Source organism: Salvelinus namaycush, chromosome 18 (assembly GCF_016432855.1).
Source record: "Salvelinus namaycush isolate Seneca chromosome 18, SaNama_1.0, whole genome shotgun sequence".
In the NCBI taxonomy this organism is placed as follows: domain Eukaryota; kingdom Metazoa; phylum Chordata; class Actinopteri; order Salmoniformes; family Salmonidae; genus Salvelinus; species Salvelinus namaycush.
Window position 1 is genome coordinate 44,223,783 of NC_052324.1, and position 18,087 is coordinate 44,241,869.

Sequence of the window (18,087 nt, forward strand, 5' to 3'; positions counted from 1 at the left end):
CTGCAGCATAAATACTGGAGGCTGAGACAGGAGGGGTCAGGAGACACTGTGGCCCCATCCGATGATACCCCCGGACAGGGCCAAACAGGCAGGATATAACCCCACCCACTTTGCCAAAGCACAGCCCCCATACCACTAGAGGGATATCTTCAACCACCAACTTACCATCCTGAGACGAGGCCGAATATAGCCCACAAAGATCTCCGCCACGGCACAACCCAAGAGGGGGGCGCCAACCCAGACAGGAAGACCACGTCAGCGACTCAACCCACTCAAGTGACGCACCCCTCCTAGGGACGGCATGGAAGAGCACTAGTAAGCCAGTGACTCAGCCCCTGTAATAGGGTTAGAGGGAGAGAATCCCAGTGGAGAGAGGGGAACCGGCCAGGCAGAGACAGCAAGGTTGCTGTTGCTCCAGAGCCTTTCCGTTCACCTTCACACTCCTGGGCCAGACTACACTCAATCATATGACCCACTGAAGAGATGAGTCTTCAGTGAATACTTAAAGGTTGAGACCGAGTCTCAAGGACATGATTCGTTTTAAGTCTAATACTGCGGGTAATGGATTCGCCGCTGACTAGGGTTTTCAATTTGTCAGAGCTAATGGTGGGAGCCTTCGGCGTCTCAGACCCCATAACGGGAAGAGTAGAGACCAGAGAACGCTCGGCCTCTGACTCGCTGCTTAATGGGGAGAACCGGTTGAAAGTTATTGTCGGCTGAATGAGCGACACCGGCTGAGCATTCCTACAGCATTTCCCTCCAGAAGCCATGAGAAAGTTGTCCGGCTGCGGGGACTGTGCAAGGGGATTTATACTAACGTTACTATCTGTACTTACTGGTGACACAGACGCTGTTGCCCTTGCTTAACGATTGCGTCTGAAGCTAGGCTAGCAGCACAGCTATCCTCGCCGTAAGGCGATCGCTCTCCTGTATATTTTGAGTACAGCGACTGCAATTAGAAGGCATCATGTTAATGTTACTGCTTAGCTTCGGCTGTTGGAGGTCCTGACGAACCATGTCCAGATAAAACATCCGGAGTGAAAAAGTTGAATGAAAAAAAGTTGAGTGAGGGAAAACTAAAAATATAAACGGTAATTAAAAAGTAAAAACCGTAAAGTTGTCAGGTAGCAAAGTAAGGTTGGCAACAAAACGCACAGCAGCACGTAAACAAGTCTGCAAGTTGTGACCGGAAATCAAAAGCAATATCTCAAGACATCAGTCAGGAAGTTAAAGCTTGCTCGCAAATGGGTCTTCCAAATGGACAATGACCCCAAGCATACTTCCAAAGTTGTGGCAAAATGGCTTAAGGACAACAAAGTCAAGGTATTGGAGTAGCCATCACAAAGCCCTGACCTCAATCCTATAGAACATTTGTGGGCAGAACTGAAAAAGCGTGTGCGAGCAAGGAGGCCTACAAACCTGACTCAGTTACACCAGCTCTGTCAGGAGGAATGGGACAAAATTCACCTAACTTATTGTGGGAAGCTTGTGGAAGGCTACCAGAAACATTTGACCCACGTTAAACAATTTAAAGGCAATGCTACCAAATACTAATTGAGTGCATGTAAACTTCTGACCCACTGGAATTGGGATGAAAGAAATAAAAGCTGAAATATATAATTCCTTCTACTATTATTCAGACATTTCACATTCTTAAAATAAAGTGATGATCCTAACTGACCTAAAACTGATTTTTTTACTAGGATTAAATGTCAGGAATTGTGAAAAACTGTGTTTAAATATATTTGGTATGTAAACTTCTGAATTCAACTGTACCTGCTTTATTTATTTTTAAATGTAGTTTTTTGTATTTGAGGCATGAATGATGTCTGTATTTATGTATACTAAATAATTAACTTTGGTAATTTCAGTGTCCGTCAATTTTATAAGTGAAAGCATTTGGTTAGTCCTAACCAGACTTGTGTTTTCACCTCACCATGAACGAAGGAGGCTTGTCCTAACCAGACTAATTGTCAAAATATGGTAATCAATTGAATTAGATGTGCCGATGCAAACAGAATGAATGATGGGGGAATTAGTGAGTTCTCACAAACTAACATACACATTTTACATTCCAAGGTTAATTACAGAGCTGATACATTTAGGACACACTAAATACATCATATTCCAGATTCTGTTTTAGCCATGAATGTCATTCCAGAAGACAATCATATAGGTGTGTGTGTGTGTGTGTGTGTGTTGCAACTGTTTAACTCTAACCCAAGACGGGGCAAAACAAGACATCTCTACATACTGGAATTTACATGCCAAACTACCTTCAGTATCCGGTCACCGTCCCACCCTTCCATATCAAATCTAATTGGAAAGCTCAATATAGTTTCCATAAATGATGATTCTGGTTTTACTTGTTACCGTTGATACTCACCAATCTGGATGCCATTTGCGCGCGAATGCTTTCGCATTCCGGTGTGCGCTCTATAAAATTGTCGTGGTGAGCGTGCAGACATTGCAGATCCGACAACCAAGAAAGCACAACAGCATTGCTGCACCAGACGTTTACAAGTCAGCATCCACAAGACGAGGCAACGGAGAAAGTATGTCAATTCCTCTTTCTCTAACTTATTTTTTAACACGTGTATTTTATTTGTTTAGAATTTTTTGTTTTCATTCTACATAATGTGATATTTGCAGCATAGCATTGTCCTGTTTTGGACCCCAGGAATCCCAATGATATACTAACAATTTCTAGACTTATTTTTTTTAATCAATTATTTTATTCAATGGATTGGATTCATTGCCATTTGTGTAAATGAAGAAATGTGTTATTTAATCATATACGTTTATAAAGATTATGAAACGTAAAGGTGCAATCTGCACTATTTCCTGCTGTTCGGAGTTATTTTTATTAATGATATAGTTTACACATTGATTGCTGGAGAATACAATTTGGTTGGGTTGTTCCACCTCTGCCTTTTGAGAAGTATAACATTCTGTCATAAAGAGGCTCATGTTGAACTTAATATAAAACACGTTTTCCCATTTTCAAGAGGTTAAATAAATAAAAATACTGTAGTAAATGCCTATTAAGTGCCAAATAAAGTAGCAGGGTTGTTGATTTCATCTTAAATCAGGCATAAATCCCCTTGGGACAGGGGGGAATGGAAGGGTGATGTCTGCAACAGGGAGGGGCCATTGAATGCAAGCTTCGCAAAAATATAGAATGCTGTGAGTACATTATTTGCTCAAGGTGTTTAAAATGCTGAAACCAAAGAGAGGAAATTGACTTTTGATAGTTTAATAGACAAACAATAGACCATAGAGAATGATAGAGAGTTATAGTGGCCAAAATGACTCATTAGCATGGGCAGTGCCATTAAGGGCGTCCAACATTTTTTTATTTCATTTTGGCAACTGGGTGGGACTTCCAACTTCATAATGTTTTTAAGCTGGGCTGAATGTTTTTAAGCTGGCCTGAAGCGTGTTTGCATATACTTTTTCCCAGATAAAGAGTATTTATGCCTGCCTGCCTTTAAGGAGGTTGGCAGATTGCTACACTAGGCTTACGTTTCAGCAGGAATGACCAAATCAAATCAAATGTTATTTGTCATATGGGTGGAATACAACAGCTGTAGACCTTACAGTGAAATGCTTACTTACAAGCCCTTAACCAACAATGCAGTTGTAAGAAGAAATATGTGTTAAGTCAAAAATAGACAAGTACATTTAAAAAAATAAAAAATAATTAAGTAACAAATAATTAAAGAGCAGCAATGAAATAACAATAGTGAGGCTATATACAAGGGGTACCGGTATAGAGTCAGTGTGCGGGGGCACCTGTTTGTCAAGGTTTTGAGGTAATAAGTAGGTAGAGTTATTAAAGTGACTACGTAGATAATAACAGAGAGTAGCAGCAGCATAAAAGAGGGGGGCAATGCAAATAGTCTGGGTAGCCATTTGATTAGCTGATCAGTAGTCTTATTGCTTGGGGGTAGAAGCTGTTAAGAGGTCTTTGGACCTAGACTTGGCGCTCCGGTACCGCTTGCCGTGCGGTAGCACAGAGAACAGTCTATGACTAGGGTGGCTGGCAGTGTTCTTAGGCACAGGGACTCGGTGGTCTGCTTAACACATGTTGGTATTACTGACTCAGTCAGGGACAGGTTGAAAATTTAGCTCATTACATGGCTAACACCCTACTTTGTGACAGTGAAAGGCGCTGCATGGTCAATCCGACCTCTGCATTGGCCGTGCAGTATTTACGGTGATACGGCCTTTGCAGAAGTCAGGTCATTCATACTGCTTGCGCTTCACGGAGAAGCGCGGAGCTGTGGGGAGGAAGTTGTCAAGGATGTGAGTTTGTGTTTATGCAGGACCTCCCATCCTCACCTACCGTCAATGAGTCATGTCAATGCAGAGCTATACGGGAGTCCTCCACATTGTTACAACATTTGGGAGGTGCAAGCAATATGGTACGGCGCTCAATTTGGTCTTGGCATGCCTCCGGAGGCTCCGCAATTCAATCACACCCTCCATACGGCGCCTCCGACCACATTTTCAGATCAAGGATAAATTTGCTTTAAACATATCAGGTTTGCAGAGGCGAATCATGGTAGGGAGAGTGTAACCTAATGGGCCAATAGATGGCTGTGGTGTGCGTAGGAGAGAGTTAGAAAGTCTGGCTGTGAGCTGAGTGTACTGAGGTAATTAGATAGCAATAACTTTAGTACAAACTACCTCTAACTTCCTTCATACTGGATACAGAGACATAACAATGGTTTCCACAAGTTCAACTGACTCTGGGGAAGTAGATGCATGGCCTCATTGCCAAAATCCTGAAGTAAGAGGAGCGGGTCAATCTGGCGGCGCCAGTGAGAGCCGTGAATGTTGTGACCAGTAACATCTGGAGAGGCTGGGTTGTTTCTTTGTCAGTCAGTTTCTTGCAAAAATGCCTGGTTTTATAAAGCTGGAATCCTTAATGGTGAAACTGCCACGACCGTTTGCGATATTGCAACAACAAAGTTACAGCAAACAATAAACACTGTTTTTTCCCCCTCAGACATCATTGCTCGCACAATAGAACAGCAGCGTTTGTACTGCAGTTATTTTCGTTGTGCGACACTCCCCCAGCGCTCACTACCATGTAAACAAAACAGTGACAGACAGTAACAGTGGCGCTGTTTCCCACTACTGCTGATTCCTTCAAATGAAGATAATGTGGAGAGTATGTATGCACTGCTGAGTTCATAAACATTAAAGTGTTGAGATAGTGGTTTGTAATTGTGGTATGGGTAATGCATCAGTCTAGAAGAAAAATAAACGCACACCTATTAAGGCGAGGTGCTGGCTAGCGGAGTAGAAAACTTGAAAATAAAGGAGAGCCGCACACTCTAGGAGCTCAGATGCAAAAATGTAATATCCAACGTTTCGACAACCTACTGAGAGTGTGGTTCTCCTGAGGTTATTTTGCATACAACCTTCCCACAACGTTCTGGGAATGGTGCAGGATAGTTGCTTGGCTTTGGAACATTCTCAGCACATTATAATTTTTTACCTTTAATTTAACTAAGGACAAGTCAGTTAAGATAAGAACAAATTCTTATTTACAATGACGGTCTACCGGGGAACAGCGGGTTAACTGCCTTGTTCAGGGACAGAACGACAGATTATTATTTTTTACCTTGTCAGCTCGAGGATTCGATCCTGCAACCTTTCGGTTACTGGCCCAACGTTGCCGCATTTAAGGAACTTGACAAAAAAAACGTTGTTTTCTTGGTATTTCAATACTTTAACAGAACATTTCTTAACAGTTTAAACATGGTTACATTTACAGTGCCTGTAGAAAGTCTACACCCACAATCATTTTTTTTCACCCATTTTGTTGCTTTACAAAGTGGGATTGAAGTAGATTCAGGTGGGCTTTCCTGCGTCAACAAACAAAGGGAAGGAGGGGTGCTCAACAAACAAAGGGAAGGAGGGGTGCTCAACAAACAAAGGGAAGGAGGGGTGCTCAACAAACAAAGGGAAGGAGGGGTGCTCAACAAACAAAGGGAAGGAGGGGTGCTCAACAAACAAAGGGAAGGAGGGGTGCTCAACAAACAAAGGGAAGGAGGGGTGCTCAACAAACAAAGGGAAGGAGGGGTGCTCAACAACAAAAGGACTAATTCGAGTTAAAACGGAGTTGGAGCACAGGAAGAGATTCATGTATTTTTGCTCACGTTAATTCATTGTACAGGATGCGAACAGTGACTGACGTTTCTACGTCAAGCTGACGTCTTCCTCAGAGCGACCTGACCATTGCACATAGCTCCTATTTATAGGCTAGTGGCTCATTGAGACACAACCATGTAAATAAATACATCATTATAATACGTTCAGGTAAATTATAGCACAACTTAATAAAATAAATAGTGTGTCTCGTTAATCAACAGGTCAAATTATACATAGCTGATATTTGGGTGTCTGTGAATCCGGAGAGATGGAGACCCCAAAAAACAAGGCAACAACTTTATAGAAACAAGAACAGTGAAAAATCATAATTTAGCCCCTTTGGATCCACAGTGTCTCAGGAGTACTGCCATAATGGATCTGATTTAGTTTACGCACGGTCAGTGGGGACCCGTCTTTCAGGGGCGGCGCCTGTTTTGAGCCCCACCTGTTTAGCTAAAATATATGTGTGTGTGTGTGTGTGTTATTTTTTTTATTTTTTTGTTGCCTGTTTTTCATGTTATTTTGGCATTAATATGTGTCATGTACCAGTTTGCAAACAATATAAAAACTTTTAAAAAATCACTGAGTTAATAAAGCCAAACATGGTCTCTTTTTTTGCTTTCTTGAGCAAGGCAGCTCCAAAATGCAGGTGTTTCAGCCTAGCTCAGTGCTTTCTGTGGTTAGTAATGTTCTCTAGTTGCGCCGCGATTGGCTCAGTGTTCTGTCACTCATGGGGACACTACTTCACCGTAAAATCTACGGGTAGAGCTCGAAAATTCAAGCCCCTTGGGTGCTGCCATAGAGTTACATTAGAAGTGCCCATCCAAGAAATCTCAAGGTCATTGGCCACAGATAAAATGACGTCAAATCACGTTATATCTACTGTAGCTTTGATTAAGTGGGAACATTCTTCTGTGGGAATTTCAGTACTTCAGCCAGTGGAGGCTGCTGACGGGAGGACGGCTCATAGTAATGGCTGGAACTGAACAAATGGAATGGCATCAAACACACCATATGTTTGATACCATTTCGCCCCAGCCGTTATCACAAGCTTGTCCTCCCCAATTTAGGTGCCAACAACCTCCTGTGACTTCAGCATGACATTCCTACGTTTCCTCATGGTTCTATTTGAAGACATGTTCTCAAATTTGTCCAAGAACGTTAAGAAAACTTTCTATAAAAATCTTTTGAATGTTCTCTGAACTTTACTAAGAATGTAATTTAAAAACATATGCATTCCTCAGCATCAACAAAACTTTCTCTATCCTGTATCTTGTTTACATTTACATTTAAGTCATTTAGCAGACGCTCTTATCCAGAGCGACTTACAAGTTGGTGCATTCACCTTATGATATCCAGTGGAACAACCACTTTACAATAGTGCATCTAACTCTTTTAAGGGGGGGGGGGGGTTAGAAGGATTACTTTATCCTATCCTAGGTATTCCTTAAAGAGGTGGGGTTTCAGGTGTCTCCGGAAGGTGGTGATTGACTCCGCTGACCTGGCGTCGTGAGGGAGTTTGTTCCACCATTGGGGTGCCAGAGCAGCGAACAGTTTTGACTGGGCTGAGCGGGAACTGTACTTCCTCAGAGGTAGGGAGGCGAGCAGGCCAGAGGTGGATGAACGCAGTGCCCTTGTTTGGGTGTAGGGCCTGATCAGAGCCTGAAGGTACGGAGGTGCCGTTCCCCTCACAGCTCCGTAGGCAAGCACCATGGTCTTGTAGCGGATGCGAGCTTCAACTGGAAGCCAGTGGAGAGAGCGGAGGAGCGGGGTGACGTGAGAGAACTTGTTAATTGATTGTTTGTTGTTCTACAGATCTACCATGTCAGAAGAAATAATCCACACCACCTACAAGCACATGGAAGTATCCGGGAAGATAGCAGCAGTCAAAAATTCCTTATCTCCAAACCAACTAGTCATCATTGTCAAGGAGATGCAAAATAATGAGAAAATCAATCATGAAGGTAGGAGGCTGAATTAAAGTGGTGCTGTTTGCTGCATTGTGTAATATTTGTGATTTCTGCAGAAGACCCATAAAGAACACTATCTCGTCTCTTTAAAGCAGGGGTGTTAAATTTAATTCCTGGAGTGTAGGCCGATTTTTGCTCCTCCCCTTGTAATTTATCATTGACTAGTTAGGAACTCCCCTTACATGTTTTTTTTAGGTCTTAATTGAACACACATCAAAATGAGAAAGAACAGCAGACACAAGGCCCTCCAGGAATTGAGTTGACACACTTGCTTTAAAGGCACATTCTAAGTGAATTCATTACTTAGTTGATTGTTTTTTGTGGCAACAAGAAAAAATATAACTATTGGTAGAAAAATGTGCAGCTCTTTATCACACCCTAGGAAGTAAAGATTGCTTATTTCGCTTTTCAGTGACCGTCTACCACTTGAGAAGGGATTCGAAATCTGTTGAATTGGCGTTCAGTTTCATGCATAATAATCAGCGAGTTTTCTCTGTTGTCGACGGGGACGAAGTGAAGGTAATAAATACATTTCAGAAGCTATGCATTTGAAAATAAGTTTGTTGCCGTCTCTTTTGGACTACAAGAATTTACCAACTCCATAGAAGTCAGACAGTGTTATGGGCGGGACCTATGGGGCCTGGCCTGCCCTAACTCCTTGCCCGTCCAAATAAAATATTGATCATTTATTTGACCGAGACGCACGCTGACATAAAGACTTATCAGATAAAGCAACTGATTGAGCAGAACAGCACCCCTCTGTCTCTGTAGACCAGCACCCCTCTGTCTCTGTAGACCAGCACCCCTCTGTCTCTGTAGACCAGCACCCCTCTGTCTCTGTAGACCAGCACCCCTCTGTTTCCGTAGACCAGCACCCCTCTGTTTCCGTAGACCAGCACCCCTCTGTCTCCGTAGACCAGCACCCCTCTGTTTCTGTAGAACAGCACCCCTCTGTCTCTGTAGACCAGCACCCCTCTGTCTCTGTAGACCAGCACCCCTCTGTCTCTGTAGACCAGCACCCCTCTGTCTCTGTAGACCAGCACCCCTCTGTCTCTGTAGACCAGCACCCCTCTGTCTCTGTAGACCAGCACCCCTCTGTCTCTGTAGACCAGCACCCCTCTGTCTCTGTAGACCAGCACCCCTCTGTTTCTGTAGACCAGCACCCCTCTGTTTCTGTAGACCAGCACCCCTCTGTTTCTGTAGACCAGCACCCCTCTGTTTCTGTAGACCAGCACCCCTCTGTCTCCGTAGACCAGCACCCCTCTGTCTCCGTAGACCAGCACCCCTCTGTTTCTGTAGACCAGCACCCCTCTGTCTCCGTAGACCAGCACCCCTCTGTTTCTGTAGACCAGCACCCCTCTGTTTCCGTAGACCAGCACCCCTCTGTTTCCGTAGACCAGCACCCCTCTGTTTCTGTAGACCAGCACCCCTCTGTCTCTGTAGACCAGCACCCCTCTGTTTCCGTAGACCAGCACCCCTCTGTCTCTGTAGACCAGCACCCCTCTGTTTCTGTAGACCAGCACCCCTCTGTCTCTGTAGACCAGCACCCCTCTGTTTCTGTAGACCAGCACCCCTCTGTTTCTGTAGACCAGCACCCCTCTGTCTCCGTAGACCAGCACCCCTCTGTCTCCGTAGACCAGCACCCCTCTGTTTCTGTAGACCAGCACCCCTCTGTCTCCGTAGACCAGCACCCCTCTGTTTCTGTAGACCAGCACCCCTCTGTTTCCGTAGACCAGCACCCCTCTGTTTCCGTAGACCAGCACCCCTCTGTTTCTGTAGACCAGCACCCCTCTGTCTCTGTAGACCAGCACCCCTCTGTCTCCGTAGACCAGCACCCCTCTGTCTCTGTAGACCAGCACCCCTCTGTATCTGTAGACCAGCACCCCTCTGTCTCTGTAGACCAGCACCCCTCTGTCTCTGTAGACCAGCACCCCTCTGTCTCCGCAGAACAGCACCCCTCTGTCTCTGTAGACCAGCACCCCTCTGTTTCCGTAGACCAGCACCCCTCTGTCTCCGTAGACCAGCACCCCTCTGTCTCTGTAGACCAGCACCCCTCTGTTTCCGTAGACCAGCACCCCTCTGTTTCTGTAGACCAGCACCCCTCTGTTTCTGTAGACCAGCACCCCTCTGTCTCTGTAGACCAGCACCCCTCTGTCTCTGTAGACCAGCACCCCTCTGTCTCCGTAGACCAGCACCCCTCTGTTTCTGTAGACCAGCACCCCTCTGTCTCCGTAGACCAGCACCCCTCTGTTTCTGTAGACCAGCACCCCTCTGTTTCCGTAGACCAGCACCCCTCTGTCTCCGTAGACCAGCACCCCTCTGTCTCCGTAGACCAGCACCCCTCTGTCTCCGTAGACCAGCACCCCTCTGTCTCTGTAGACCAGCACCCCTCTGTCTCCGTAGACCAGCACCCCTCTGTCTCCGTAGACCAGCACCCCTCTGTTTCCGTAGACCAGCACCCCTCTGTTTCCGTAGACCAGCACCCCTCTGTTTCCGTAGACCAGCACCCCTCTGTTTCTGTAGACCAGCACCCCTCTGTTTCTGTAGACCAGCACCCCTCTGTTTCCGTAGACCAGCACCCCTCTGTTTCCGTAGACCAGCACCCCTCTGTTTCTGTAGACCAGCACCCCTCTGTCTCTGTAGACCAGCACCCCTCTGTCTCTGTAGACCAGCACCCCTCTGTCTCTGTAGACCAGCACCCCTCTGTCTCTGTAGACCAGCACCCCTCTGTCTCTGTAGACCAGCACCCCTCTGTCTCTGTAGACCAGCACCCCTCTGTCTCTGTAGACCAGCACCCCTCTGTCTCCGTAGACCAGCACCCCTCTGTCTCCGTAGAACAGCACCCCTCTGTCTCCGTAGACCAGCACCCCTCTGTCTCCGTAGACCAGCACCCCTCTGTCTCCGTAGACCAGCACCCCTCTGTCTCTGTAGACCAGCACCCCTCTGTCTCTGTAGACCAGCACCCCTCTGTCTCCGTAGACCAGCACCCCTCTGTTTCTGTAGACCAGCACCCCTCTGTCTCCGTAGACCAGCACCCCTCTGTTTCTGTAGACCAGCACCCCTCTGTTTCCGTAGACCAGCACCCCTCTGTCTCCGTAGACCAGCACCCCTCTGTCTCCGTAGACCAGCACCCCTCTGTCTCTGTAGACCAGCACCCCTCTGTCTCTGTAGACCAGCACCCCTCTGTCTCCGTAGACCAGCACCCCTCTGTCTCCGTAGACCAGCACCCCTCTGTTTCCGTAGACCAGCACCCCTCTGTTTCCGTAGACCAGCACCCCTCTGTTTCCGTAGACCAGCACCCCTCTGTTTCTGTAGACCAGCACCCCTCTGTCTCCGTAGACCAGCACCCCTCTGTCTCCGTAGACCAGCACCCCTCTGTCTCTGTAGACCAGCACCCCTCTGTCTCCGTAGACCAGCACCCCTCTGTCTCCGTAGACCAGCACCCCTCTGTCTCCGTAGACCAGCACCCCTCTGTCTCCGTAGACCAGCACCCCTCTGTTTCTGTAGACCAGCACCCCTCTGTCTCTGTAGACCAGCACCCCTCTGTCTCTGTAGACCAGCACCCCTCTGTTTCTGTAGACCAGCACCCCTCTGTCTCCGTAGACCAGCACCCCTCTGTCTCCGTAGACCAGCACCCCTCTGTCTCCGTAGACCAGCACCCCTCTGTCTCCGTAGACCAGCACCCCTCTGTCTCTGTAGACCAGCACCCCTCTGTTTCTGTAGACCAGCACCCCTCTGTTTCCGTAGACCAGCACCCCTCTGTTTCTGTAGACCAGCACCCCTCTGTTTCTGTAGACCAGCACCCCTCTGTTTCCGTAGACCAGCACCCCTCTGTTTCCGTAGACCAGCACCCCTCTGTTTCTGTAGACCAGCACCCCTCTGTCTCTGTAGACCAGCACCCCTCTGTCTCTGTAGACCAGCACCCCTCTGTTTCCGTAGACCAGCACCCCTCTGTTTCCGTAGACCAGCACCCCTCTGTTTCCGTAGACCAGCACCCCTCTGTTTCTGTAGACCAGCACCCCTCTGTCTCTGTAGACCAGCACCCCTCTGTCTCTGTAGACCAGCACCCCTCTGTCTCTGTAGACCAGCACCCCTCTGTCTCCGTAGACCAGCACCCCTCTGTCTCCGTAGACCAGCACCCCTCTGTCTCCGTAGACCAGCACCCCTCTGTCTCTGTAGACCAGCACCCCTCTGTTTCTGTAGACCAGCACCCCTCTGTTTCCGTAGACCAGCACCCCTCTGTTTCTGTAGACCAGCACCCCTCTGTTTCTGTAGACCAGCACCCCTCTGTTTCTGTAGACCAGCACCCCTCTGTTTCCGTAGACCAGCACCCCTCTGTTTCCGTAGACCAGCACCCCTCTGTTTCTGTAGACCAGCACCCCTCTGTCTCTGTAGACCAGCACCCCTCTGTCTCTGTAGACCAGCACCCCTCTGTCTCTGTAGACCAGCACCCCTCTGTCTCTGTAGACCAGCACCCCTCTGTTTCCGTAGACCAGCACCCCTCTGTTTCTGTAGACCAGCACCCCTCTGTCTCTGTAGACCAGCACCCCTCTGTTTCTGTAGACCAGCACCCCTCTGTCTCCGTAGACCAGCACCCCTCTGTCTCTGTAGACCAGCACCCCTCTGTTTCTGTAGACCAGCACCCCTCTGTCTCCGTAGACCAGCACCCCTCTGTCTCCGTAGACCAGCACCCCTCTGTCTCTGTAGACCAGCACCCCTCTGTCTCCGTAGACCAGCACCCCTCTGTCTTTGTAGACCAGCACCCCTCTGTCTCCGTAGACCAGCACCCCTCTGTCTCCGTAGACCAGCACCCCTCTGTCTCCGTAGACCAGCACCCCTCTGTCTCCGTAGACCAGCACCCCTCTGTCTCCGTAGACCAGCACCCCTCTGTCTCTGTAGACCAGCACCCCTCTGTCTCCGTAGACCAGCACCCCTCTGTCTCTGTAGACCAGCACCCCTCTGTCTCCGTAGACCAGCACCCCTCTGTCTCCGTAGACCAGCACCCCTCTGTCTCCGTAGACCAGCACCCCTCTGTCTCCGTAGACCAGCACCCCTCTGTCTCCGTAGACCAGCACCCCTCTGTCTCTGTAGACCAGCACCCCTCTGTCTCCGTAGACCAGCACCCCTCTGTCTCTGTAGACCAGCACCCCTCTGTCTCCGTAGACCAGCACCCCTCTGTCTCTGTAGACCAGCACCTCTCTGTCTCTGTAGACCAGCACCCCTCTGTCTCCGTAGACCAGCACCCCTCTGTCTCTGTAGACCAGCACCCCTCTGTCTCTGTAGACCAGCACCCCTCTGTCTCCGTAGACCAGCACCCCTCTGTCTCTGTAGACCAGCACCCCTCTGTCTCTGTAGACCAGCACCCCTCTGTCTCCGTAGACCAGCACCCCTCTGTCTCCGTAGACCAGCACCCCTCTGTCTCTGTAGACCAGCACCCCTCTGTCTCTGTAGACCAGCACCCCTCTGTCTCCGTAGACCAGCACCCCTCTGTCTCCGTAGACCAGCACCCCTCTGTTTCTGTAGACCAGCACCCCTCTGTCTCTGTAGACCAGCACCCCTCTGTCTCCGTAGACCAGCACCCCTCTGTTTCTGTAGACCAGCACCCCTCTGTCTCCGTAGACCAGCACCCCTCTGTTTCTGTAGACCAGCACCCCTCTGTTTCCGTAGACCAGCACCCCTCTGTCTCCGTAGACCAGCACCCCTCTGTCTCCGTAGACCAGCACCCCTCTGTCTCTGTAGACCAGCACCCCTCTGTCTCTGTAGACCAGCACCCCTCTGTCTCCGTAGACCAGCACCCCTCTGTCTCCGTAGACCAGCACCCCTCTGTTTCCGTAGACCAGCACCCCTCTGTTTCCGTAGACCAGCACCCCTCTGTTTCCGTAGACCAGCACCCCTCTGTTTCCGTAGACCAGCACCCCTCTGTTTCTGTAGACCAGCACCCCTCTGTTTCCGTAGACCAGCACCCCTCTGTTTCCGTAGACCAGCACCCCTCTGTTTCTGTAGACCAGCACCCCTCTGTCTCTGTAGACCAGCACCCCTCTGTCTCTGTAGACCAGCACCCCTCTGTCTCTGTAGACCAGCACCCCTCTGTCTCTGTAGACCAGCACCCCTCTGTCTCTGTAGACCAGCACCCCTCTGTCTCTGTAGACCAGCACCCCTCTGTCTCCGTAGACCAGCACCCCTCTGTCTCCGTAGAACAGCACCCCTCTGTCTCCGTAGACCAGCACCCCTCTGTCTCCGTAGACCAGCACCCCTCTGTCTCCGTAGACCAGCACCCCTCTGTCTCTGTAGACCAGCACCCCTCTGTCTCCGTAGACCAGCACCCCTCTGTCTCCGTAGACCAGCACCCCTCTGTCTCCGTAGACCAGCACCCCTCTGTCTCCGTAGACCAGCACCCCTCTGTCTCCGTAGACCAGCACCCCTCTGTTTCTGTAGACCAGCACCCCTCTGTCTCTGTAGACCAGCACCCCTCTGTCTCTGTAGACCAGCACCCCTCTGTTTCTGTAGACCAGCACCCCTCTGTCTCCGTAGACCAGCACCCCTCTGTCTCCGTAGACCAGCACCCCTCTGTCTCCGTAGACCAGCACCCCTCTGTCTCCGTAGACCAGCACCCCTCTGTCTCCGTAGACCAGCACCCCTCTGTCTCTGTAGACCAGCACCCCTCTGTTTCTGTAGACCAGCACCCCTCTGTTTCCGTAGACCAGCACCCCTCTGTTTCTGTAGACCAGCACCCCTCTGTTTCTGTAGACCAGCACCCCTCTGTTTCCGTAGACCAGCACCCCTTTGTTTCCGTAGACCAGCACCCCTCTGTTTCTGTAGACCAGCACCCCTCTGTCTCTGTAGACCAGCACCCCTCTGTCTCTGTAGACCAGCACCCCTCTGTTTCTGTAGACCAGCACCCCTCTGTTTCCGTAGACCAGCACCCCTCTGTTTCCGTAGACCAGCACCCCTCTGTTTCTGTAGACCAGCACCCCTCTGTCTCTGTAGACCAGCACCCCTCTGTCTCTGTAGACCAGCACCCCTCTGTCTCTGTAGACCAGCACCCCTCTGTCTCCGTAGACCAGCACCCCTCTGTCTCCGTAGACCAGCACCCCTCTGTCTCCGTAGACCAGCACCCCTCTGTCTCTGTAGACCAGCACCCCTCTGTTTCTGTAGACCAGCACCCCTCTGTTTCCGTAGACCAGCACCCCTCTGTTTCTGTAGACCAGCACTCCTCTGTTTCTGTAGACCAGCACCCCTCTGTTTCTGTAGACCAGCACCCCTCTGTTTCCGTAGACCAGCACCCCTCTGTTTCCGTAGACCAGCACCCCTCTGTTTCTGTAGACCAGCACCCCTCTGTCTCTGTAGACCAGCACCCCTCTGTCTCTGTAGACCAGCACCCCTCTGTCTCTGTAGACCAGCACCCCTCTGTTTCCGTAGACCAGCACCCCTCTGTTTCTGTAGACCAGCACCCCTCTGTCTCTGTAGACCAGCACCCCTCTGTTTCTGTAGACCAGCACCCCTCTGTCTCCGTAGACCAGCACCCCTCTGTCTCTGTAGACCAGCACCCCTCTGTTTCTGTAGACCAGCACCCCTCTGTCTCCGTAGACCAGCACCCCTCTGTCTCCGTAGACCAGCACCCCTCTGTCTCTGTAGACCAGCACCCCTCTGTCTCCGTAGACCAGCACCCCTCTGTCTTTGTAGACCAGCACCCCTCTGTCTCCGTAGACCAGCACCCCTCTGTCTCCGTAGACCAGCACCCCTCTGTCTCCGTAGACCAGCACCCCTCTGTCTCCGTAGACCAGCACCCCTCTGTCTCCGTAGACCAGCACCCCTCTGTCTCTGTAGACCAGCACCCCTCTGTCTCCGTAGACCAGCACCCCTCTGTCTCTGTAGACCAGCACCCCTCTGTCTCCGTAGACCAGCACCCCTCTGTCTCCGTAGACCAGCACCCCTCTGTCTCCGTAGACCAGCACCCCTCTGTCTCCGTAGACCAGCACCCCTCTGTCTCCGTAGACCAGCACCCCTCTGTCTCCGTAGACCAGCACCCCTCTGTCTCTGTAGACCAGCACCCCTCTGTCTCCGTAGACCAGCACCCCTCTGTCTCTGTAGACCAGCACCCCTCTGTCTCCGTAGACCAGCACCCCTCTGTCTCTGTAGACCAGCACCTCTCTGTCTCTGTAGACCAGCACCCCTCTGTCTCCGTAGACCAGCACCCCTCTGTCTCTGTAGACCAGCACCCCTCTGTCTCTGTAGACCAGCACCCCTCTGTCTCCGTAGACCAGCACCCCTCTGTCTCTGTAGACCAGCACCCCTCTGTCTCTGTAGACCAGCACCCCTCTGTCTCCGTAGACCAGCACCCCTCTGTCTCCGTAGACCAGCACCCCTCTGTCTCCGTAGACCAGCACCCCCATAGAAGCCTTTGGTAGCACCAGCATATCTAATCTACATTTCAGACGCACTAGTACCATCTCTTTGGATTTAAGTACCCCTCAGACATTGTTGCAAGTGCAGTAGAAGAAGTATGCACAGCAATAATGCATATACAGGCCTTACACCCAATCCATCTCCTGAGTGACGGTCTTTGGTAAGACTTGACGGGGATTGAACCCCCACCCTAGAGCGGCAGACACTCTTACCACAAGGCCACTTAGTTCGCTGAGGTGTTTGTACTTATGATCTCTCTCTATCCACAGCTAGAGAGGAAACCAGACGTGCAGACAGCCATACTAGACAAGAGATGCCTGTTCCAGTGGTATGAGAAGTCAGGGGAGTGGGGCCTCCTGAAATCTGTGGCGGAACCTCAAAAGTCCCTCTGTATCGTCGACGACAAGGTCACCGTCGGCCCGCTGGAAAATATGGTTAAATTTCGGCTGACGTCAAAGTGAATCAGTACATTAGACATGTTGACAGTGTCTGCATAGATAACCGACTTGTCTTCCGGGGTCAGAAAAATACTTGTCTTAGTGAATTATCCCTTTAAATAGGATGATAAGCATCTTTGATTATTACAGGCCACTATTATATCCAGGCTTACGTGTACTTTAGTCAAGCAAAACCTGTTGTGACAGGTACTACCCTGCTTACAGACACCTGCACACTCAACATCAAGATCCAGTACATAGTTTGTCTGAGAATTCAATTCTAAATACAAGTTGAATTACTTTGTAAAAGGAATGATGGGAGAGAGAGAAAGAGAAAAACACTGTATATAGACATAATTACATTTGAAATGTCGTAATTCTTTTGGAAATTCAGTGTAATTTTGTTTTTAACTTTTGTTATTGATTTCACTTCCTTTTGGCAACGTGAACATATGTTTCCCAGGGGGAGGGAGGGAAAGACTTTTATTAAAGAATGTGAAACAATATCTCTGTTTGCTGCATTTCATTCAACAATGCAAAGCTGTTCTTTATATGGCCTAAAATAAATGTGTCCATAAGGGCGGAATATTATATACAGTTGATGTCAGAAGTTTACATACACTTAGGTTGGAGTCATTAAAACTCGTTTTTCAACCACTCCACAAATTACTTGTTAACAAACGATAGTTTTGGCAAGTCGGTTAGAACATCTACTTTGTGCATGACACAAGTAACTTGTCCAACAATTGTTTACAGACAGATTATTTCACTTATACTTCACTGTATCACAATTCCAGTGGGTCAGACGTTTACATATACTAAGTTGACTGTGCCTTTAAACAGATTGGAAAATTAAAGAAAATTACGTGATGGCTTTAGAAGCTTCTGATAGGCTAATTGACATAATTTGAGTCAATTGGAGGTGTACCTGTGGATGTATTTCAAGGCCTACCTTCAAACTCAGTGCCTCTTTGCTTGACATCATGGGAAAATCAAATGCGTTCTGTCTCCTAGAGTTGAACATGCTTTGGTGAGAAAAGTGCAAATCAATCCCAGAACAACAGCAAAGGACCTTGTGAAGATGCTGGAGGAAACGGGTACAAAAGTAT

General features: G+C 49.1%; 1 long non-coding RNA gene across 1 annotated transcript; it reads left to right on the top strand.

The window, feature by feature from the left end:
• Nucleotides 1-1,741: 1,741 nt before the first annotated feature.
• LOC120062836 lies at nucleotides 1,742-17,453 on the top strand. Its single transcript, XR_005478442.1, has 4 exons — nucleotides 1,742-2,555; nucleotides 7,981-8,129; nucleotides 8,548-8,654; nucleotides 16,811-17,453. It is a non-coding gene; the product is annotated as an uncharacterized LOC120062836 (long non-coding RNA).
• Nucleotides 17,454-18,087: the final 634 nt, after the last annotated feature.